General features: G+C 42.5%; 2 pseudogenes; one reads left to right on the top strand and one right to left on the bottom strand.

Moving 5' to 3' along the window:
• Positions 1 to 1,548: 1,548 nt before the first annotated feature.
• LOC101283384 (N-alpha-acetyltransferase 40-like) lies at positions 1,549 to 7,801 on the top strand (annotated as a pseudogene).
• Positions 7,802 to 23,000: 15,199 nt separating this feature from the next.
• LOC101271406 (40S ribosomal protein S2-like) lies at positions 23,001 to 23,886 on the bottom strand (annotated as a pseudogene).
• Positions 23,887 to 24,935: the final 1,049 nt, after the last annotated feature.

Raw genomic sequence — 24,935 nt, 5'->3', positions numbered from 1 at the left:
ACAGTTCATGTTGACCATTATCTCAGTTACTCTAAACTACTGTGTCGGTCTCAGACGAATCACAGGTTCATCTACCTCCTCATCTATATCATGTTGCCAGAATATTACTACTACCACTTATAATAATAGTAGTTAAAACATTTATTGAGTTCTAGCCATGTTCCAGGCACTTATGCTTAATTCTCACTATAATCCTGTAAATTTGGTATGGAATACATGGGAACTAACTGTATTATCTTTGCAACTCTTTTGTGAATCTAAAGCTACTCTAAAATAAAAATTTATTTTAAGAGCATAAAAAGAATAACTGCTAACGGTTCTATCAAATTTTCACTGTTATTTACAAAATTTTGGTGCACTTCCTTCACTCACTTATATATATACATATTTAACGGTAAACTCAATTAACAATCTCATTATCTTAGATGTGACACAATAAACCTAAGAATCAAATGCTGCTTGATGGATGTGAACGCTTTGCTAAGCTGTACTCTTTAATATGTTCCCTGTAGTTTGGCACTTCATGTACATGTCCTATAAAAAGCTCTCAAAATAGGGGCCTAGGTAGCATATGGTGTATTTATTATCTGTGCTTAGCTGTCCCTAGTATCATGCATTGCAATGCTCACAATTATAAAACATATTTTTCTGTCCTGCTTTTCTACCTTGATTATAAGTTGCTGATGGCTTATTTTTAGATTTCATCGTGATTAGTCTTATGTCGATTCCCTCCGCTTCTCAATTCCAATCATTCTTCTTATAATAGAATGTTAAATGGGACTTTTCCTAATCTCAGCTGAAATGAATAGGTGTCATATGTCCCTACATTCTAAAGAGAAGTGCCAAATACACATTCAGGACTGGCTAAGAAGCACCCAAAAAACTGAAAACTATAATCCTTTACGCCTCACCAATCGCCAGGATATTGGAAACGAAACTAAGAAATTACTTGAGATTATTGGTGAGGTCTTTGAACAGAACTATCAGTGTTATATTCCCACCCCAACCTGTTAGAGGAGTCCCCACTCCCACCCTCAGCAAAGGACAGAGCTTCCAGAGGACTACTCAGACAGAATGGAGGATGAAGGGTGGACCTCAGAGGAGGGTGCCCCAGGGGGATGTTTGCTGAGAGGCAGCTGTGTGTTAGTCTGCCTGGCGCCTGGGAAAGAGTTTAACCCATGTCCTCTGCGGATGGAGAGTGCAGACACTGGGGCCTGCTCTTATCTGGAAGATCTTACAGAGAGAAGCTGGCTGGAATGCCTTTGGACTGCAGGGCAAGAAGAGAAGGCTGGGATGAAGAAAGCTGCGCTTGCACCCACAGTGGGTGGAGGGGACATGTTTCCTAAGGGCTAGAGTGGGCACAGCAGAAGATAGGCTTGAGCGACCTCTGAGGGACCCTGTCCCAGGGGATGGCTGGAGAGATGGGGTGAGCCATGCAGAAAGAGGCTGAAAGGGGTCAGCCAGGGCACACATAGCCAACTTCAGGAAATGTTGAAGCCTCTCAGCCAGGGAGCAGGAAGGCTGTCTGAAAAGTCCATAAAATGCGCCATGAGGTAAAGCACCAGCATTTAGGCATAATCTGGTTATGACAGAGAACACCAATTCTGGGCTGCAATCACACCGGGTGAGGCAGAATTGCTTCGGTTCCAAATGACCAGAACTGATCTTGAAACTACAGTAAGTATCCTACTAAAACAACATTTTTTATTTATTTATTTTTGGCTGTGTTGGGTCTTCGTTGCTGCACGCAAGCTTTCTCTAGTCACGGTGAGCGGGGGCTACTCTTCGTTGTGGTGCGCGGGCTTCTCATTGCAGTGGCTTCTCTTGTTGCAGAGCACGGGCTCTAGGCACATGGGCTTCAGTAGTTGTGGCACGAAGGCTCAGTAGTTGTGGCACACGGGCTTAGTTGCTCCGTGGCATGTGGGATCTTCCCAGACCAGGGCTCGAACCCGTGTCCCCTGCACTGGCAGGCGGATTCTTAACCACTGAGCCACCAGGGAAGCCCCTAAAACAACATTTTTTAAAACACTGAAAACAAGACATCTTAATAGGTTCTGCTTGAATTAATAGATTTTTTTGTATTACCAAGAGATTAAAACAGGTAGCATTTTGAAAGGGAGGGAGGGAGGCAATATTATTATTATGCCTCCTGTGGCACAAATAGTTTCTGACAGAAAAGCTTTAACCTTAGAATCGCACAAATTGATTTTTAAGGGAATGGAAAACCTGAAAGACTGCTAGGAAACGTAGGTGAGAATCACCTTTCAAAATCATATTGATTCTCCCTAGAAACCAACTATTGTACAAAATGCAAATTGCAACACAGGTCTGTTCAGGAGAAAGGGCTTGTTGGCATAGTATCAAATAACGCCCATAAGCCAAATGGCAATCTACTCACTACACAAATAGATGTGTCAGTCCTGCATTGTCAAGAGATCAGTCACTCACCAACTTAAATTAGAACCTGTGGATCAATACTCTGTACAGTTTAGGAAACATAACTACTCTCATCTGCACAAAAGTGCAGTCTTCCTCAGAGAAATTTTCTCATGAATTTCTCACCCATGATCAAAATTTACAATAGCCCTTGCTAAGGTTTTGTCAAGAAATGATCCCCTGACACTTGAGAGCTGTATGTACACGAGGATGACAAAGTCAAGATCTGGAACCTCACATTCTTTAAAGTAATTCTAATGGAAACCTGCAACCCTAGATGCTTACTATCCCTAGAAATCGGTTATGGACAACAAGGCATATTAAGCAGCTGTAAGCCCCAGCACACATGCCTAATGTCCTTCATTTTGAGGGTTACTGTCTGTATTAGTCTGCTCAGGGTGCCATAACAAAGCACCAAAGACTGGGTGGCTTAAACAACAGAAATTTATTTTCCCACAGTTCTGGAGGCTAGAGGTCCAAGACCAGGCATTGGAAAATTCAGTTTCTGGTGAGATCTCTCTCCCCAACCTGTAGATGGCCCCCTTCTCACCATGTCCTCAATGGCTTTCCTCTCTGCTCACACAGAGAGAGTTCTTAGGTGTCTCTTTCTCTTCTTATAAAGACATCGATCCTACCGGATCATGGCCCCACCCCTATGACCTCTTTTAACTTTAATTATCTCCCAAAAAGCCCTCCAAAATACAGTCACTGTAAGGGTTAGGGCTTCAACATATGAATTTGGGGGAGAGGAAAACACAATTCTGTCTATAACACTACCTTTTTGGTAATAACAGCACACTGATTAATGTTAAGACACCCTGAGATCAAAATGCATAATTTCTATTGTCTAGCTCTTCAGAGTTCTAAGATAACCATTCAACATAAGTAATGGTTTATTGAGTTAGATACCACTAATTTGAAGTTGGCGTTGTTTGAACTGGGGAATCTGAAGCTTCCAGTGGTACCATATATGCAAAAAATATTACTGAGGCAATTGCAAGTGTTAACAAGATTGCAGAATTGGGGAACCAATAGAGAAAAAATTTCAACTGCTGCCATTGGTATACAAATAATGAGCTGGTTACTAATTACCGTTATCTGGTCGTAAAAGCAGTTTGTGGGCTCCCCCTTCAGGTACTCCTTGCCCATCTTCAGTCAAATAACTGTAAGTTCAGTGCTCTAATACTAAATATATATTTAACATTAAATATATATATATTTCTTTTCAAACAATTCTGAGTCTCTACTGTATACAAATCACACTCAAGATCCTCATTTGGATAATCAAGGCCCTCCTTAATCCAGCTCTATTTATGTACCCAGCACTGGCTCCAATTATTCCCTAGTATAACCTCTTCTTCAGTCAGGCTACTCTTCTTCTGGCCCTTGGACATCCCATGCTAGTTTGACCCTGGCTTGCAGGGCTGGCTTGCCCCTTCTGTCCTTGGCGCTTCAGGATCTTGGAATGAATTCTAAAAGCAGAATCTAGGAAACAGAGATGCTTCCCAACCTTAGGGCTCCAACAGCTATGATTTAGGGTCTCAATTCCTCACTTTCATTTTGAGAATTTCCACTTCCTATAAGTTTCACTCAAGTCCCGCTTCCTTGAAGAAAGACTAATTTTCCTAGTAATTTTTATGGAGTTGCTCATCTCTGAATTTCAAGATCCATTCCACCCACTGTAGCTATGCAGTACAGCTTTCCTTCCTAGTCTCTTTTTTTTTTTTTTTTTTATAAGCAGGTTTTGAAATGGAGTGCCAATTCCTTCAAGTCAGGTACCGCTGACTTTCACTGTTTTTTTAAACATCCAAAGAGCTCAAGAGAGTGTGGAAACATCATTCGATAAATTTTTTTTTCTTCAGAGTAGCTTGAGTTCAAACCTTTCACTGCTTCAAATCACTCCTCTGAAGTAATGCTAATTACTGAGGCTGTGCTGCATCTAGCATTCTATTCATGCTTGACATCACAAACCAATTCTGGAGCAACAGGTATGTGACAGCAAGAAAGAAACATAAAAAGAGGGTTGAAAATTGACAAATTCCTTAAAAGAGATGGAAAGAGTCACTAGGCAGTAGTCAAAGAGAGTCACTTAGGGAAGTTTTAATGCAGAAAAGAAAGCTCTTATTTGACATACTAAGTGGAAAACAGTTTAACTTTAGTTTATGTACATTGGTGCTAATTATTTAGATGATAAGAACTAAATCAGTTTCTTTTCTTAAAACCAAATAAATTCAAACCTCTTGAACTTCCTGAAATACTAAAGCAAAGTTTTGGGTAGAGTGGGCTAGAATAGATGGGGTGGGGAATAAGATTGTATTTTATTTTTTAGATGAATCCTATCACCTAGGAGCAGTTTCTGCCCCTTTCCAAAAGTGAGTGATAGGGGTCACACTCTGGCCTCACCCTAATATTAGGCAGTGATGGAAAAATGCCTCTTTCAGCTCTCTGAATCAATAATTCTCAACCCTTGAGAACTACAATATTGTATTCTAACTTGCCTTTACAACTACTGCTTCACTAAAACTCATCTGTGCTATAATTATACACACGTTAAGCATATAAGCTAAAAATACATACTTTTAATAAAATTCTACACACAAAAGGATAGGATGGGTTGCACTGAATTATCTAAGATAGCCATTCTAGAACCCAAGCAGCAATTCTCAGCATTTTCTAATACAGACTACAGTGATTCTGAGCAGAGAGAGCTCATAACCCCTTCGGACTGAATTTCATGATGTCTGATCAGCCAAACGACGTTCCCAAAAGTTTTTGGACAGAGTATTAATTTTAGCTGAACATATCCTGCCTTTGACCAAATCTCCAAAACATTTTTTTACATGACAGATTTTGAGTTGTGCCAAAATTATACAGTCAGGATTCCCCACGTAATTCAATGGTTTATCTTACTCAATAAACCATATGCAGTAGGTTGGAAAAATGGCCACACATGCTTCATCTCTTTGTATTCATACCCTCTTTGTCATGGAAGTTTGAGCGCCCTCAAACTTGACTCTGAACTTGGCCATGAGGCATGTTTAACCAACAGGATGCTAGCAAACATGATGCAAGGACTGAAAAACACTTGTGCTTTGGGGCTTCCCCTCAGACCACCACCACCACCACCACCACCACCACCACCACCACCACCTCCACCACCACCACCACCTCCACCACCACCACCACCACCACCACCTCCACCACCTCCACCACCTCCACCACCACCACCACCACCACCACCACCACCACCACCATATGAAGAAGCCCAAACGAGCCTATCAATGACTAAAGGCATGTGGTCCAGTCAGCCTTGCCACCCAAGCCAAGAGCTACCCCCACCCCCAAAAGCAGAGCTGACCAACAACTAACTGCAGTCTTTTATCTGCTGGTAAATGAGAGCCAGCCTAAACCAGAAGAATCACCCTGTGCATTCCAACTCCCGATGCAAAGAAACAAGAATCAAATAAATGGTTGTTGTCTTAAACCACTAAGTTTTGGGGTGATTTGTTATTCAGTAAGAGCTAACTGACACACCATGAGATTTCAAATAATAGCCTACCATTTTCCTCACCCCTTGCCTTCAACTCCATTGATCCCTTTTTTAAATTGGCCATTGCTAGATCTTTCATTTTTTTCCCAAACACAATGGGATTATGGGATTGCAGTCTGGAAACCAATTCAGAGATTTAAGAAATTGTCTCATAAATAGGAGAATGGGAGTGCAATAATTTTCACCAGCTGGGTTTTACTAATATTCAGCTGTCCTATCTCTGCAATGTATTCCTAATGGTTGAAATACAAGCACCAAAGTCCAGCATCTTTTACTCGCAAAGTTACTTGAAATGTAGTGAAACAATGAAAGCTTTCAAGCAGAACAAGAGTTTTTCTTTTTTTTTTTTAATACACCAAGCAGGTGGCATACTATAGCCACAAAAATAGTATTCAAATTTCAATCCATCTCAACAGAAATTGGACAGTTATTTGGTTTCATCATGGATCAAAGCCCCCAGATATCTGTAGTTTTTGTACTAGAGATTCCAAAATTGAACAAGGGAGAACCATAAAACTAAGTTGTAGCCCATCCAAAATAAACCGTTGGTTTATGTCACTGATAAAAATCATTGTTTTAATGCTATTATAGCTATAATTATTATGGCATCTATTTTTTTCTGATTCCTATCACATGATATTTTTATTTTTGCATATTTAATGACTATTCTTGCTTAACTTTAGGACATTTGGATAGACTTCCCAATAAATTTCCAGACTGAAATCCACCTTCATACCAAAACTTGTACTGAATTATTTTTCTCATCAATCAGTGAGGAGGCAAAAACTGACAACTGATAAATTATACTTCAATTTAAAAACTGGTTAAAACCAAAAAAAGACGGTTAAAATTTAAAAAAAAAAAACAATAAGATTCTTGGATGTTAAAAACACTGACAACTACAGTGGAGACTCATTGCAAACAAACAGGCTGGGGGAGGATCCTTTTAACATTTTCAGAGTAAAATCTTCAGATGGTGTTATTTCTAAGTTTTCCTTCCTGCCGTTTGTATGCTTGTTGCATTTGGGGGAATTAAAAGACAAAAGAGCTTTAAGAGACTAGGCTTGGAGACCCTTTAGAGGCTTTCCCAGTGTTCAAGAAATATGATGGGAATGGGTTAAACGTCTTCATTGAATGTAAGCGAGTGTCTGGCCTGGAGCCAGTCACTGTTTGGGCCTTCAACCTGACCAACATGTAAACCATGTAAGAGCGACGCGACTGGGGCTGGAAGGACCGAGAGAAACACAAGGAAATGATGGATTACCTCTCATCGCTTGGGAAAAACAGTTCGGTCCATGTCGCCCTTCCTCTCTTCCGGTTTGACGTGGTGTGCAGGGACGAAGTCCTGTACCACTACGAAGTCCAGATGGAGAGCAAGGTGCGGCAGAAAGGCTTGGGCAAGCTCCTCATACAATCCAGCAGATCACGGCCAGCAGCACACAGAGGAAGAGAGTTATGTTAGCTGTATGTAAGCACAATCGTGGCGCCTACAGGTTCTTCAGAGAAGCGCTGCAATGTGAAATCGACGACTCTCCCCCAAGCGTGTCCGGATGCTGCTCCAATGGGGTCCCGAGCCGGAGGACGAAGTCTGGGGACAGCCAGCACTCCCACGCGGGCGGGCACTCTGGTGGCTGCTGTCCCTGCACTCCCAAGCCAGAACACTTCTCTCAGGCCTGTCCTCTCCCTGGCCTCATGCCGCTTACCAGGTGCCCTCAGAGCTGTGGCCTCCTCAGCCCTCCCCGTGCCAGGCTGCACCCTGAGAGCACAGAACCTTGGGGAGGAGAGGGCCACGCTGCCCCTCCCGCTCTCTCCTAGAAGAGCAGGAGGCCAGGACGGAGCAGACCGGACAGGATGCTGTGGGAAGAGCCGGCGGATGCCTGGTCACAAGGCGCATGCTCTCATAGTGGCCGCCCGCTCACTCGGCTCTCGGCTCTCGCGAGAGTGAGAACCCTTCCGCGTAGGGTTCCTCGACTTTCCTCCAGGGGAATGCCTGAGAAGCCCGCCGGCGCCACCACCACCAGCACACGCTCACAGTTGGACAATGGAGTGTTTATACCCGCCTTTCTGAAAGTTCTGGACCCCTGGATCAGGGTCTGGCTGCTTCCCAAAGAGGAATGGACTCGGTGTAGATTTGGGCTTTTAGGCGTAGAGAGAGGCTTCGGAAAGCCTCCCGTTTCATGGATGGGATGCTCGGATGGAGACCTTGGGAAGGTCTTTGGTGCCGCGACACAAAGAAGCGAGAGAGCTCCTTATGGCTGTGCTTTTATGGATCCACAGTTAGAGCAGAGCTGTGCCAGGGGACCAGATGACTCAGGGAGGAAGGCTGTCTCCCTCACTCCATTGCTGCCAGTGAGGGGCTGAGAGGACCAGGAACAGGTGTGAATGGGGCCTACCACGGGGACTATGGCTTCTCCGGGCTTTTGGACTTGGCTACATCCTGACCTTAATCTCTTGATCTCATGGCAGTGACTGAGTTTTTCTTTCATAGAAAACAGCCAGAGGCTCTGCCTGCTCTTCTCCGTCACCTCTCACCACTCTTTCTGCTTCTGCCTCTCACGCCAGCCCAGATACCCAAGTTCTTACTCTCAAGGGGAGAATAACATCAGGGAGCCCCTCGTCTTCCCCCAAAATGGCCCCTCTTTCCTGGCATATTTAGTGCTGTTTCCTCTCCTTTCTTGGCGCTGATAGCTCTCTGAAGGTGGGTATCCCTCCCCACCGCCCCGCCCATCCCCCCGCCTGCTTAGAGAGCCCCCAGCCAGCAGCGGGCCCCTCTGCCCGCACTCCCCCGCCTGGCCCCTCGCTGCCACACAGAGCCACCAGTGCCACTGCCCTGGCTGGCAGCGCAGGCTGCAGCAGGAACGCCTCTCAGTGGCCAAACAGCTGCTTTTCTTTCCGGTATCACCTGTGGCAGCAGGTGGGAGCCAGGAGAAGGTCTTCCTCTCCTCTCGTGGGATAGAGTTTAAACTCGCCCTGATCTCTAGGGCGATCTCTTCCCTTGTTCCCCTTCCAGGGAACAAAATGACCAAATCCTTATCCAGGAAGAAGCACCTAATGCCTTCCCTTGGACAACCTTGAGCTCTGCTTTAGGGAGTGTCCCAAAGGTTCTGCCTTCGTGAGGTTGCTCACGAGGAGGCCTGTCCGTCCTTCTGACCGCTGTCTGCTCACGTCCCACCCTCTGCCCTCTCTCGGGCCGCCCGTGCTGGCAGATCTCCCGGGAGCTGTTCCTGCTTCTCCCCCGCTCCGCCCCCCGCCTCGCCTCCTCCACACCCACCCCCGTTCCCGCCTGTGCAGGGGGGGCCCTGTACACACGGCCTCCTTCCCCCGGCCCAGCCCTGCGCTGTGCGTTGCTCTTGACCAGCCAGCAGTGGACGTGGCCTTGCAGCTTTACACAGTAATAAGTCCACCTTTGCCCCTACCCTGCTGGCTCCCAGGGGATTTTACCCAAGGGTAAGAATTTGAATGACTGGGAGGGGATGGGAGGGCTCATTCCAAGAATCATGGGGCGACAGAAGCATATTTAGGAAAAGATTTTCCTCTGATCCCTGCTGTCTCTCAAAGGACACAGGATGATAAATATTTACTGTATTAGACCATGGATTTCTTTTCTTTTTTTCCATTAAAAACCAAAACAAGTTTATTAAAGTAAACTTTTTTTTTTTTTTTTAGAGATCATGGATTTCTGATGCCTCCCACTAAAGGTGTCCGAAAGGGAACCCAGCGTAAATCCCACATAAGGTGAGTTCAGTGTACGTTCTCTCTTTCTGCTCCCTGGGTACCTGGCAGCGAGCCCGCTGGTAGATGGGTGCTTTGTGCTGGGCCCTGCTGGTCCAGCTGCCTCCAAGGGCTGCTGTCGGGGGAGGGGCTGCCTGAGACCTGCAGGTCACCCTGTTGTTGGTTTTGAGCCCATTCAGTTCTCAACTATCAATCTTTCTCCATTTCCCCAATGTCTTGGTTTTGAGAAACATAGCAGGCCTTTTGTACCAGGATTTTTTGTTTGTTTCTTTGGGGGATGTTAAAATATTAATTTTGAGATTTTTTCTTTAGCTGTATCTACCGTATTTCAGGTTATTTTCGTTGATGTCAGATGTGTGTATGACATGTTTATGGTTCTTTTTTTAACCCTTCCTGGTTTGTTTTTTTTAGAGGAAACTTTGAATATAAACTCCTTCTTGATATATATATTTTTTTCTCTAGCAACTTGTTATCACTGGAAGAAAAGGGGGAAAATGACCTCTTTTTGCATTGGTTGTATTTGTTTTTTGTCTGTTTTCATCTATTTATTTATTTATTTTTGGCTGCATTGGGTCTTCGTTGCTGCTCGTGGGCTTTCTCTAGTTGCAGTGAGTAGGGGCTACTCTTCGATGCAGTGCGCAGGCTTCTCATTGCGGTGGCTTCTATTGTTGCGGAGCACGGGCTGTAGAGCACAGGCTCAGCAGTTGTGGCACATGGGCTTAGTTGCTCCATGGCATGTGGGATCTTCCCGGACCAGGCCTTGAACCCGTGTCCCCTGCATTGGTAGGCAGATTCTTAACCACTGCGCCACTAGGGAAGTCCTGTATTTGGTTTTTGGGGTTTTTTGTTTTTGTTTTCCTGGGGGGTTTTTTGTTTTGTTTTTTCTTTGTTTGTTTGTTTGTTTGTTTTGGCTGCCCCATGTGGCTTGTGGGATTTTAGTTAGTTCCCTGACCAGGGATTGAACCTGAGCTCTCAGCAGTGAGAGCATGGAGTCCTCACCACTGGATTGCCAGGAATTCCCTCATTGGTTGTACTTGTATGTCACAAATAAAAGATACTTTGTTTAGCTGAAAAAAAAATTTAATATTCTCAGTGGAATCTGGAGTGAAATACTGGACCTCTCCTCTGAAGGATATATTTCCACTAGGGTTTCAGAAACTATTCATGTAATGCCAAAATGAATTGAAGTAAGAAACACTCCCTTTAAAAAGCAGGTGTCTCATAGGCAGGTCAGTTAGATATAAGTAGTTTCTGACTACAAGCCAGTCATTTGTTTATTTTGAAAACTAGAAGCTTGGTGGAGTAAATACAGAATTGACATTCTCAAGTTGAACAGACTCAAATCTTCATATTAAAACAGTAATTATCTTGCTTGTGTGCTGGATGATGAAAGGTCATTGAGGAAAAAATAGAGGGAATATTGAAGGGCATGTGCTTAATAAAAATGCTCACCACATCATCTAATGATTAGATATTATTTAATATTATTTAATAATTTAATATTATTTAAATATTATTATTTATTGAATTTTTTTCTTCAGATGAGGACTATTAGGATCTACTCTCTTAGCAAACTTCAAATATGCTACACAAAATTTTTTTTTTACTATTTTTTTAATAGATCTTTATTGGAGTATAATTGCTTCACAATACTATACTTGTTTCTGTTGCACAACAAGGCAAATCAGCCATATGCATACACATGTCCCCATATCCCCTCCCTCTTGAGCCTCCCTCCCACCCTCCCTATCCCACCCCTCTAGGTCATCGCAAAGCACCCAGCTGATCTCCCTGTGCTATGCGGCTGCTTCCCACCAGCCAACTATTTTACATTCATTAGTGTATATATGTCAGTGCTACTCTCATTTGCCCCAGCTTCGCCCTCCCACCCCATGTCATCAAGTCCATTCTCTATGTCTACCTCTTGATTCCTGCCCTGCAAATAGAATCATCAGTACCTTTTTTTTTTTAGATTCCATATATATGTGTTAGCATACAGTATTAGTTTTTCTCTTTCTGACTTACTTCACTCTGTATGACAGACTCTAGGTCCATCCACCTCACTACAAATAACTCAATTTCGTTTCTTTTTTATGGCTGAGTAATATTCCATTGTATATATGTGCCACATCTTTATCCATTCACCTGTCGATGGACACTTAGGTTGCTTCCATGACCTGGCTATTGTAAACAGTGCTGAAATGAACATTGTGGTGTATGTCTCATTTTGAATTATGGTTTTCTCAGGGTATATGCCCAGTAGTGGGATTGCTGGGTCGTATGGTAGTTCTATTTATAGTTTTTTTTTTTTTTTTTTGCCGTACGCAGGCCTCCCACTGTTGTGGCCTCTCCCATTGCGGAGCACAGGCTCCAGACGCGCAGGCTCAGCGGCCACGGCTCATGGGCCCAGCCGCTCCGCGGCACGTGGGATCTTCCCGGACCGGGGCACGAACCCGTGTCCCCTGCATCAGCAGGCGGGCTCTCAACCACTGCGCCACCAGGGAAGCCCTATTTATAGTTTTTTAAGGAAGCTCCACACTGTTTTCCATAATGGTTGTATCAATTTACATTCCCACCAGCAATGCAAGATGGTTCCCTTTTCTCCACACCCTCTCCAGCATTTCTTGTTTCTAGATTTTTTGATGATGGCCATTCTGACAGGCATGAGGTGATATCTCATTGTAGTTCTGATTTGCATTTCTCTAATAATTAGTGATGTTGAGCAGCTTTTCATGTGCCTCTTGGCCATCTGTATGTCTTCCTTGGTGAAATGTCTGTGTAGGTTTTCCACCCATTTTTTAACTGGATTGTTTGTATTTTTGATATTGAGCTCCATGAGCAGTTTGTATATTTTGGAGATTAATCCTTTGACTATTGTTTCATTTGCAAATACTTTCTCCCATTCTGAGGATTGTCTTTTTGTCTTGTTTATGGTTTCCTTTGCTGTGCAAAAGCTTTTAAGTTTAATTAAGTCCCATTTGTTTATTTTTGTTTTTATTTCTGTTGCTCTAAAAGGTGGGTCAAAAAAGATCTTGCTGAGATTTATGTCAAAGAGTGTTTTCCTATGTTTTCCTCTAAAAGTTTTATAGTGTTTGGTATTACCTTTAAGTCTTTAATCCATTTGGAGTTTATTTTTGTGTATGGTGTTAAGTAGTGGTCTTTTTTTTTTCTCTCTCATGTTTACTTGGCATAAATTATTTAATGTAATTCTGGGTGCAATTTACACCATGTTAACACTTATTTTTTTAATTAATTAATTTATTTTAACATCTTTATTAGAGTATAATTGCTCCACAATGGTGTTTCAGCCTCTGCTGTATAACAAAGTGAATTACCCACACACAGACACATGTTCCCACATCTCCTCCCTCCCGCATCTCCCTCCCTCCCACCCTCCCTATGCCACCCCTCTAGGTGGTCACAAAGCACCAAGCTGATCTCCCTGTGCTATGCGGCTGCTTCCCACTAGCTATCTATTTTACGTTTGGTAGTGTATATGTGTCCATGCCACTCTCTCACTTCGTCCCAGCTTACCCTTCCCCCTCCCCGTATCCTCAAGCCCATTCTCTAGTAGGTCTGCATCTTTATTCCTGCCTAGCCCCTAGGTTCTTCTGACCATTTTCTTTTTTTGTTTTTGATTCCATATATATGTGTTAGCATATGATATTTGTTTTGCTCTTTCTGACTTACTTCACTCTGTATGACAGATTCTAGGTCCATCCACCTCACTGCAAATAGCTCAATTTCGTTCCTTTTTATGGCTGAGTAATATTCCATTGTATATATGTGCCACATCTTTATCCATTCATCTGTTGATGGACACTTAGGTTGCTTCCATGTTCTGGCTATTATAAATAGAGCTGCAATGAACATTTTGGTACATGACTCTTTTTGAATTATGGTTTTCTCAGAGTATATAATGAGTAGTGGGAATGCTGGGTCATATGGTACTTCTATTTTTAGTTTTTTAAGGAACCTCCATACTGTTCTCCATAGTGGCTGTATCAATTTACATTCCCACCAACAGTGCAAGAGGGTTCCCTTTTCTCCACACCCTCTCCAGCATTTATTGTTTGTAGATTTTTTGATGATGGCCATTCTGACCAGTGTGAGATGATATCTCATTGTAGTATTGATTTGCATTTCTCTAATGATTAATGATGTTGAGCATTTCATGTATTTGTTGGCAATCTGTATATCTGCTTTGGAGAAATGTCTATTTAGGTCTACTGCCCATTTTTGGATTGGGTTGTTTGTTTTTTTGATATTGAGATGCATGAGCTGCTTGTAAATTTTGGAAATTAATCCTTTGTCAGTTGCTTCATTTGCAAATATTTTCTCCCATTCTGAGGATTGTCTTTTTGTCTTTTTTATGGTTTCCTTTGCTGTGCAAAAGCTTTTAAGTTTCATTAGGTCCCATTTGTTTATTTTTGATTTTATTTCCATTTCTCTAGGAGGTGGGTCAAAAAGGATCTTGCTATGATTTATGTCATAGAGTGTTCTGCCTATGTTTTCCTCTAAGAGTTTTATAGTGTCTGGCCTTACATTTAGGTCTTTAATCCATTTTGAGTTTATTTTTGTGTATGGTGATAGGGAGTGTTCTAATTTCATTCTTTTACATGTACCTGTCCAGTTTTCCCAGCACCACTTATTGAAGAGGGTGTCTTTTCTCCGTTGTATATTCTTGCCTCCTTTATCAAAGATAAGGTGACACTATGTGTGTCGGTTTATCTCTGGGCTTGCTATCCTTTTCCATTGATCTCTATTTCTGTTTTCGTGCCAGTACCATACTGTCTTGATTACTGTAGCTTTGTAGTATAGTCTGAAGTCAGGGAGCCTGATTCCTCCAGCTCCATTTTTCTTTCTCAAGATTGCTTTGGCTATTCGGGGTCTTTCGTGTTTCCATACAAATTGTGAACTTTTTTGTTCTAGTTCTGTGAAAAATGCTTGTGATAGTTTCATAGGGATTGCATTGAATCTGTAGATTGCTTTGGGTAGTATAGTCATTTCACAATATTGATTCTTCCAATCCAAGAACATGGTATATTTCGCCATCTGTTTATGTCATCCTCGATTTCTTTCATCAGTGTTTTATAGTTTTCTGAGTGCAAGTCTTTTGCCTCCTTAGGCAGGTTTATTCCTAGGTATTTTATCCTTTTTGTTGAAATGGTAAATGGGAATGTGTCCTTAATTTCTCTTTCTGATTTTTCGTTTTTGGTGTATAGGAATGCCAGAGATTTCTGTGCATTCATTTTGTATCCTGCAACCTTACCAAATTCATTGATTAGTTCTAGTAGCTTTCTAGTGGCATCTTTAGGATTTTCTATGTATAGTATCATGTCATCTGCAAATAGTGACAGTTTTACTTCTTCTTTTCCAATTTGTATTCCTTTTTTTTTCTTTTTCTTCTCTGATTGCTGTGGCTAGGACTTCCAAAACTATGCTGAATAAGAGTGGTGGGAGTGGACATCGTTGTCTTGTTCCTGATCTTAGTGGAAATGCTTTCAGTTTTTCACTATTGAGTATGATGCTTGCTGTGGGTTTGTCATATATGGCCTTTATTATGTTGAAGTAGGTTCCCTCTATGACCATTTTCTGGAGAGTTTTTTTTTTTTTTTTTTTTTTTTTTGCCATACGCGGGCCTCTCACTGTTGTGGCCTCTCCCATCATGGAGCACAGGCTCCAGACACGCAGGCCCAGCGGCCATGGCTCACAGGCCCAGCCGCTCCGTGGCATGTGGGATATTCCCAGACCGGGGCATGAACCCATGTCCCCTGCATCGGCAGGCAGACTCTCACCCACTGCGCCACCAGGAAAGCCCTCTGGAGAGTTTTTTGTCATAAATCGGTGTTGAATTTTGTCAAAAGCTTTTTCTGCATCTACTGAGATGATCATATAGTTTTTATTCTTCATTTTGTTGTTATGGTGTATCACATTGTTGACTTGTGTATATTGAAGAATCCTTGCATCCCTGGGATAAATCCCACTTGATCATGGTATATGATCCTTTTAATGTGCTGTTGGATTCTGTCTGCTAGTATTTTATTCAGGATTTTTACATCTATGTTCATCAGTGATATTGGTCTATAATGTCTATTTTTGTGATATCTGTTTCTGGTTTTGGTATCAGGGTGATGGTGGCTTTGTAGAATGAATTTGGGAGTATTTCTCCCTCTGCAATATTTTGGAAGAGTTTGAGAAGGATTGGTCTTAGTTCTTCTCTATATGTTTGATATAATTCGCCTGAAGGCGAATTGAAGGCATCTGGTCCTGGACTTTTGTTTGTTGCAACATTTTTAATTACGGCTTCAATTTCATTACTTGTGATAGGTCTGTTTATATTTTCTAATTCTTCCTGGTTCAGTATTGGAAAATTGTACCTTTCCAAGAATTTGTCCATTTCTTCATGGTTGTTCGTTTTATTGGCATGTAGTTGTTTGTAGTAGTCTCTTATAATCCTTTGTATTTCTGCAGTGTCAGATGTGATTTCTCCTTTTCCATTTCTAATTTTTTTGATTTGCCTCCTCTCCCTTTTTTTTCTTGGTGAGTCTGGCTAAGGGTTTATCAATTTTGTTTATCTTCTCAAAGAACCAGCTTTTAGTTTTATTGATCTTTGCTACTGTTTCTTTGTTTCTATTTATTCCTGCTCTGATCTTTATGATTTCTTTCCTTCTACTGACTTTGGGTTTTCTTTGTTCTTCTTTCTCGAGTTGTTTTAAGTGTAGGCTTAGATTGTTTTTTTGAGATTTTTCTTGTTTCTTGAGGTGAGATTGAATTGCTATAAACTTCCCTCTTAGAACTGCTTTTGCTGCATCCCATAGGTTTTGGGTTGTCGTGTTTTCATTGTCATTTGTTTCTATGTATTTTTAAATTTCTTTCTTCAGTGATCTCTTGGTTATTTAGTAGCACACTGTTTAGCCTCTGTGTATTTGGTTTTTTACAGTTTTTTTCCTGTAACTGATTTCCAATCTCATAGCCTTATGGTCGGAAAAGATCCTTAATATGGTTTCAATTTTCTTAAGTTTTCCGAGGCTTGATTTGTGACCCAAGATGTGATCTATCCTGGAGAATGTTCCATGTGCACTTGAGAAGAAAGTGTATTCTGCCACTTTTGGGTGGAATGTTCTATAAATATCAATTAAATCTATCTGATCTATTGTGTCATTTAAAGCTTGTGGGTTTTTTATTTATTTTCTGTTTGGATGATCTGTCCATTGGTGTAAGTAGGGTGTTAAAGTCCCCTACTATTATTGTGTTAATCTCGATTCCTTCTTTCATGGTTGTTAACATTTGCCTTATGTATTGAGGTGCTCCTATGTTGGGTGCATAAACATTTATAATTGTTATATCTTCTTCTTGGGTTGATCCTTTGATCATTATGTGGTGTCCCTCCTTGTCTCTGGTAACAGTCTTTATTTTAAAGTCTATTTTGTCTTATATGAGTATTGCCACTCCAGCTTTCTTTTGATTTCCTTTTGCATGGAATATCTTTTTCCATCCCTTCACTTTCAGTCTGTATGTGTCCCTAGGTCTGAAGTGGGTCTCTTGTAGACAGCATATATATGGGTCTTGTTTTTGTATCCATTCAGCTAGTCTGTGTCTTTTGGTTGGGACATTTAATCCATTTACAGTCAAGGTTATTATCGATATTTATGTTCCTATTACCATTTTCTTAATTGTTTTGGGTTTGTTTTTGTGGGTCTTTTTCTTCTCTTTGCTTCCCGCTTAGAGAAGTTTCTTCAGCATTTGTAAAGCTGGTTTGGTGGTGCTGAATTCTCTTAGCTTCTGCTTGTCTGAAAAGCTTTTGACTTCTCCATTGAATCTGAATGAGATCCTTGCTGGGTAGAGTAATTTTGGTTGTAGGTTTTTCTCTTTCATCACTTTAAGTATATCCTGCCACTCCCTTTTGGCCTGCAGAGTTTCCACTGAAAAATCACCTGATAACCTTATGGGGATTCCTTTGTATGTTATTTTTTGGTTTTTCCCTGGCTGCGTTTAATATTTTTTCTTTGAATTTAATTTTTGTTAGTTTGATTAATATGTGTGTTTATGTGTTTTTCCTAGGTTTTATCCTGTATGGGACTCTCTGTGCTTCCTGGACCTGGGTGACTGTTTCCTTTCCCATGTTGGGGAAGTTGTCCACTATAATCTCTTCAAATATTTTCTCAGACCCTTTCTTTTTCTCTGTTTGTTCTGGGACCCCTGTGATTCAAATGTTGGTGCGTTTAGTGTTGTTTCAGAGGTCTCTGAGATTGTCTTCAATTCTCTTCATTCTTTTTTCTTTATTCTTCTCCTTGGCAGTTATTTCTACCATATTGTCTTCCAGCTCACTTATTCGTTCTTCTGTCTCAGTTATTCTGTTATCGATTCCTTCTAGTGTATTTTTCATTTCAGTTATTGTGTTGTTCATCTCTGTTTGTTTGTTCTTTAGTTCTTCTAGATCTTTGATAAACATTTCTTGTATTTTCTCAATCTGTGCTTCCATTCTATTTCCAAGATTCTGGATCACCTTTATTATCATTACTCTGAATTGTTTTTCAGGTAGATTGCCTATTTCCTCTTCATCTATTTGGTCTTGTAGGTTTTTACCTTGCTCCTTCATCTGTGACATATATTTTTGCCGTTTCATTTTTTTTTCTTTTATGAGTGGGATTGTGTTCCTGTTTTACTGGTTGTTTGACTTGAGGCTTCCAGCACTGCAGTCTGTAGGCTATTGGGTAGAGCTGGGTCTTGGTGCTGAGATGAGGACCTCCATGAGACCTCACTCTGATGAATATTCCCTGGGGTCTGAGGTTCTCTGTTAGTCCAGTGGTTCAGACTCAGAGCTCCCACCGCAGGACCTTCGGCCTGACCCCGGGCTCACGAACCCAGATCCCGCAAGCTGTGTAGGGTGGCAAAAAAAAAAAAAAAAAACAAAGTAAAAAGTAAAATTAGATGAGGAAACTAGCAGATATGTTAGAAAGAATGTAAAAATAAAAATATAAATGAATCAACAACTGTAAGATACCTCAGTACCACAATAGTAAAAAAAGAGGAGGAGGAAAAAGAAAAAAAAAAGGTGGGAGGGAGGCTGTGGCTGTGGAGGGCAAGACCTAAGCAAGGGCGAGGTTTGGGCATTGGGTAGGGCCAATGCTCAGGACCCCACAGGGTTGGAAAAAGCCCTGGGGGCTGTGGGAGGTGGGGCTTAGGCTCAAGGAACATAAGGGGCCCAGGCGTGACCCCCACCCCTGGTCTCAGAGGGCAGGGGACCTCACCTGCGAGCCCAGCAGGCTTCCTGGGCTTGAGTGGGCAGGGCAAACACCCTCCTCTCCTCTCCTGCTCCTACAGTCTGTGGTCTGGGAGGGCCCCTCCCGCCTGCCTCTCCTCATCTCCCTGGCCTCCCTCCTATGCCCCCAGGACCAATGTGGCCGGTGGGGAGGGGTGGGCCTTGGTGGGCAGGGGACCAGCCTGGGAGCTCAGCAGGCTCCCTGTGCCTGAGTGGGCGGGGCAATCACCCTCCACTCCTCTCCTGCTCCTCCTGGATGGTCCCTCCTGCCTGCCTCTCCTGATCTCCCCGGCCTCAGGAGCGCCAATCCTGTCTGGCCTCCACTTCTCCTCCCCGCTCAGTCCCCCTACATCCTACTCGTTCACTTTGGGGTTCCTCCCGTCTTCTTGGGCATCAGAGTCCCCCACCAGTGGCAGGCAGGTGCCCTTGTTGTGGGGAGATGCTAACTCTACATCTTCCCACACTGCCATCTTGACTCCGCTGGGTGCTGAGATATATATTTTTAAACGCTGGGATATATATTTTTAGATATATATTTTTAAATGCTGGGATATATATTTTTAGATTCTGTTCTGCTCTATTCTGTCCCATGAGTCTATTTGTGTATCTCTAGGTCAATAGCATTTGATATCTATTAGGTCAAGTCCTCCCTTACTAGTCTCTCTTTTTTTCCCAAAATATGTATTTTTTTGATTTGTAGCATTTATTCTTTCATTAAAATGTTTAAATCATTTTATTCAACTTTCCAATTCTCCCTTACCATAACATTCCTTTGGAATTCTATTTAGGATTGCATCAAATGCATTTATTAATTTTGTGAGAATTGACATTTTCTGATATTGTTTTTCAAGCCAATAAAAAGGTATTCATTTCCATTTTTTCCAACGTTATTTAACTCCCTGACCCTTGACCTCTGCCAATAAGATGAGACCTTTAAAATACTTTTGCTTCCTCCTTCAGTTCATCCTCAACCCTAGATGACACGTTGGAATATGTTTTAATTTTTCTAAAAAAATAAATATTTTTATTTTTAGACTATTATTAGCACTTACCTTGCTGTATTCATTCATACGTTCAACTAAACATTTACTGAGAACCTATGCTATGCACAGTTTGAGGCACTAGGGGTATATCAAGCCAAAAAACCCACAAAACTCTGCTGTCAGAATTTATGTATGGGGAGACAGATACTAGACAAAATAAATGAGTAAGTTATATACTATACAGCATAGTATTTAACACTTTTAATAGGTGATAAATGTTATGGAGAAAACCAGAGCATGAATGTAGGATGGAAGGTCACAGCACTGAGCAGAGAGTGCATTAAAATGTTAAATAGTGTGATCAGGGAAGGTCTGAAGGAGAATGTGGCACTGGAGAAAAAACTTGAAAGATGTGAGAAAGAGAGCCATGTGGATGTCTGAAGAAAGCCAATCCAGGCAGAGGAACAAATAAGAATACACTGAGGAGGGATCATGCCCAACCTATTCAGGAACAACAGAGAGATGAGAGTGATGGAGATGGAGTAGAGGGGTGGGGTGGTCAGAATATTAGGAGATGGGGTCTTAGAGGTTACAGGAGTTAGGTCACATAGGACCTTGCTACCTATTACAAAGACTTCAACTTGTTTATGACTGAGCAGTGTTAGTCAACCATAAAGAAGAATGAAGTATTGCCATTTGCAGCAACATGGATGGACCTAGAGACTACCATATTAAGTGAAGTAAGTCAGACAGAAAAAAACAAATACCATATGATATCACTTATATGTAGAATCTAAATATGACGCAAATGAACTTATGTACGAAACAGAAACAGACTCACAGACATAGAGAACATATTTGTGGTTGCCAAGGGAGAGGGGGCTGGGGGAGGAGGAATTGGGAGTTTTGGATTAGCAGATGCAAACTATTATATATAGCATGGCTAAACAATAAGGTCCTACTATATATATAGCACAGGGAAATATACTGTGATACATCATAATGGAAAAAATATAAAAAGAATGTATATATGTGGAATCTAGAAAAATGGTGTAGATGATCTTATTTGCAAAGAAGAAATAGAGACACAGACATAGAGAACAAACGTATGGATACCAAGGGGGAAGGGGTGGGAGGATGAGATGAATTGGGGGATTGGGATTGACATATATACACTACTATGTATAAAATGGATAACTAATGAGAACCTACTGTATAGCACAGGGAACTCTACTCAGTGCTCTGTGGTGACCTAAATGGGAAGGAAATCCAAAAAAGAGGGAATATATGTATACATATGGCTTATTCACTTTGCTGGACAGCAGAAATTGACACAGCAGTGTAAAGAAACTATACTCCAATTAAAAAAAGAATATATATATATATATATATATAACTGAATCACTTTGCTGTACAGTAGAAATGAACACAACATTGTAAATCAACTATACTTCAATAAAATAAATTTTAAAAAAACCCATTTAAAAAAAAGACTTCAACTTTCACCTCAGAGAAATGGAATAAATCCTTGGACAGTTCTTAAAAAGAGCACCATGTTCTGAGTTAATGTGTCAACAGAATGATCAGTCTGACTGCTTTGTTAAGAGTAAAGTGGAAAAGAACAACATGAGTTAGGAAACTGTAGGAATAATCTAAGCAAGAAATAATGGTCTTATGGACCAGGGGACTAGTGGTGACAAGTGGTCAAAAAAGGTTATATTTTTAAGATAGTAGAGCCAATAGGAGTTGCTGAGGGATTAGATGTGGGGTGTATGAGAAAGAAAGAGGTCAAGGATAACTCTAAGGATTTTTGCCTGAGCAACTGGAAAGATTGAATTCCATTAACTGAGACAGAACATCACCAGAGGAACCAGGTGGGGTAGGGAGTAGAGGTAGTGAATCAAGAGTTTGACTTTTGACATGGCTATTAGACTTCCAAGTAGCTGAGACAGAGTTGGATGCACCAGATTGGTATTCAGGAGAGAGAGCCAGACTGGAGATCTACATTTAGGAGGCGTTAGTGTATGATTGGTATTTGAAAGTATGTACCTGGGTAACATTATCAATGAGGAGATAATGAAAAGAAGAAACCCAAGAATTTTACCAAAGTGAAAAGATGAAGATAGGAGGAGCCAGCAAAAGAAAACAGAAAAAATGGCTAGTGAGGTAGGAAGAAAACCAGGAGAATGTGGTATCTTGTAAGCCAAATGAAGAAAGTATTTCTAGAATAGGGGATGATCAACTCTGCCAAATGCTGCTGATGAGACAAGATGAAGGTATCAGTATAATTGCCCAGTGAAGTAAGCAACATGTGGAGGTCATTGCTGATCTCAAGAAGAGAAGCTTTTGTCATGTGGATGACGTAAAAGAAGGTTTAAAAATTTAAATAGCACAAACTTTTGGATAGCATCTAAAAAAGGAAGTGATAAATTTATTAAAATTGGCATTATATTTACACTTGGATTGTTAACTATAATTTTATTTCTTTATCTCAATTTTTTTCATTGTCAATTAGCAAGAGATAAAAGGCATCTTCATCTCATATTGAACACTTTGTGGTTCTCAGTAGGTGTTTGTTGAATAAGTAGGTATGCATTTCTCATTCTAACACTAACTAGCAAGGGATACCCTCATTGAGTCAGCATACTCACAGAATGACAGGAGTCAAGACCACCAATGGTCTCCTTAAATGAAAAAAGTATTCTTTTACAGTAGTACCTACAAGATCTCAGTTGATGGCTATACTAAATGGTAAAGTGAAATAACAATAATTCTAGTCCAGAGTCCTAACCCCAACTTAAATAATATTTGAAAGTTCCTAGTTAGGCCGTGAAGGGGAAAAAAATGTCACCTATAACAGATGGCTCTACTATATGCCATTTAATCAAAGAACCAACTGTCCTTTAAAGCTTTGTTTTCAAAATTATCTATATATTTAAAATATAAGTAGTAGGAGAAATAATAGCCCAGGGAAACAATGCAATCCATTTTTTTTTTAAACTGGCTTCATTCACTTTATTTTTCTCATAGAAAATTAAGTGGTGATTACAGCTAGAGCCTGGGTCCTCTGCACGGAAACTCTGGTGTGGGTCTTTACAGGATGGTCGATGAATTCCTGATACAGAGACTTGGTGAACACCGTCTATTTCCAGAGATCAGGAGTGAGATAACTGTAGGTCTTGGAAATGGCACCAAAAGTGGTCTTGGCGAAGTTGCCCAGGATGGCAGCGCAGCCCCTGGCAGAGGTATAGCAGTTGTCAATTCCAGCCATCATCAGTAGCTTCTTGGGCACAGGGGCTGAGATGATTCCAGTGCCCCTGGGGGCAGGGATGAGGCACACCAGCATAGAGCCAGTGACCAGTCACCTTGCAAGGGACGGTACGGGGCTTGCCAATCTTGTTCCCCCAGTATACTTGCCACACGGGGACGATGGAGAGCTTGTCCAGAATGATGGCCCCACTGAAAGCAATGGCTACCTCCTTAGAACACTTGACACCCAAACCAACATGTCTGTTGTAATCCCTGATGGTGACAAATGCCTTGAACCTGGTCTGCTGGCCAGCACATGTCTGCTTTTGCACAGACATGAGCTTCAAAACCTCATCCTTGAAGGACGCCCCCAAGAAAATGTCAATGATCTCAGATTCCTTGATGGACAGAGAGAAGAGGTAGATCTCCTCCAGGGACTAGATCTTCATGTCCTTGACCAGGCGGCCTAGCTTGGTGACAGGGAGCCACTTCTTGTCCTTGGCCTTGCCTCTGTGAGCTCTGTGGCCTCGGCCCTGGCCCCGGCCCCGACCACAACCCTGGCCCTGGCCCCGGACATCGCTGCCGAAGCCTCTGTGGAAGCCACCACGGCCTCCCATTCCAGGGTCCCCGGGGCCTCTGGGCCCTCCCACAGCACCGGCATCATCCGCCATTTGGTGTTTTTACAGAAAAGGTTTTGGTAAAAAGTGTCTTCATGTGAGAATTGCATATTAGATAGAGATCAAACATGAAAGAAAAAGAGGCAGAAGAAAATATTGTAAGAGATAATATTTATAGTTCCACTTCAGTGGACTTGGTGAACAAAGAAGCAACTGTGGGGGTGGAGTCAAGATGGCAGACTAGGAGGACATGGAATTCACATCTCCTCACAATGAGGGCACCTACCAGGCACCGGTGGGGGACCGCGGACACCTAAGGGGATGGGAGGAACCCCCAGTGACCGGGTAGGACGTGGGGCATGAGGGGAGTGAGGGGGGAGGAGAAGTGGAGGTGAGATAGGACTGGCACCCCTCAGGGACAGCTGGGGGAAGGGAAGGGATCCCACGCCCAAAGGGGGAAATTGGGGGACCATTGGGAGGGCAGAGGATCAAAAAGGAGCGTGGCCAGGTTTCCCCTGCCCACTTGGGCCCCCAAGAACCTGCTGAGATCCCAGGCCTGATCCTCTGCCCACCTAGGCCCCCTCTAGCTGCGCGGGTCCTGAGGGAGTGGGAGGGAGGGAAGGAGGAGCAAAAGTAAAGGCCGGACCTCCGGGACTGGCACCCCTGAGGGGTGCCTGGGGGAGGGGAGGAGTTTCTACACCCAGCGGGACCCACCCATGGTTAGGGGTCTAGCGGCGACGGGGGAGACCCTGGGGGACACGATGGGGAGGGGCGCGAAGGAAGGGAAGGGAACGTGGCCAGTGCTTTCCCTGTCCACTTAGGCATGGGGGAGCCTGTTGGGCTCCCAGGCCTAATCCTCTGCCCTCGGAGCCTCCCTCCTGCTGCACAGAACCCAAGCCCCACCCCTGCACTCCCACCCAGGGTCACACCTCTACACTTGGAGACCCCCTCCAACGCACTGGGCCTAAACACCACCCACACACCCTCACTCAGGGCGTTACCTCCAAACTCCAGAACTCCACACTCCAGAGGCCCTCCTTTCGAGGTGCTGCCTCACCCCTTCTATGCAGGTCCTAAGCAGAGGCACTGCCCATGCTTGAATG

The sequence above is a fragment of the Orcinus orca genome, chromosome 12 (genome assembly GCF_937001465.1).
Source record: "Orcinus orca chromosome 12, mOrcOrc1.1, whole genome shotgun sequence".
NCBI classification, from domain to species: domain Eukaryota; kingdom Metazoa; phylum Chordata; class Mammalia; order Artiodactyla; family Delphinidae; genus Orcinus; species Orcinus orca.
The sequence above is the reverse complement of the archived record's forward strand: the minus strand, read 5'-3'. Positions and strand labels throughout refer to the sequence as shown.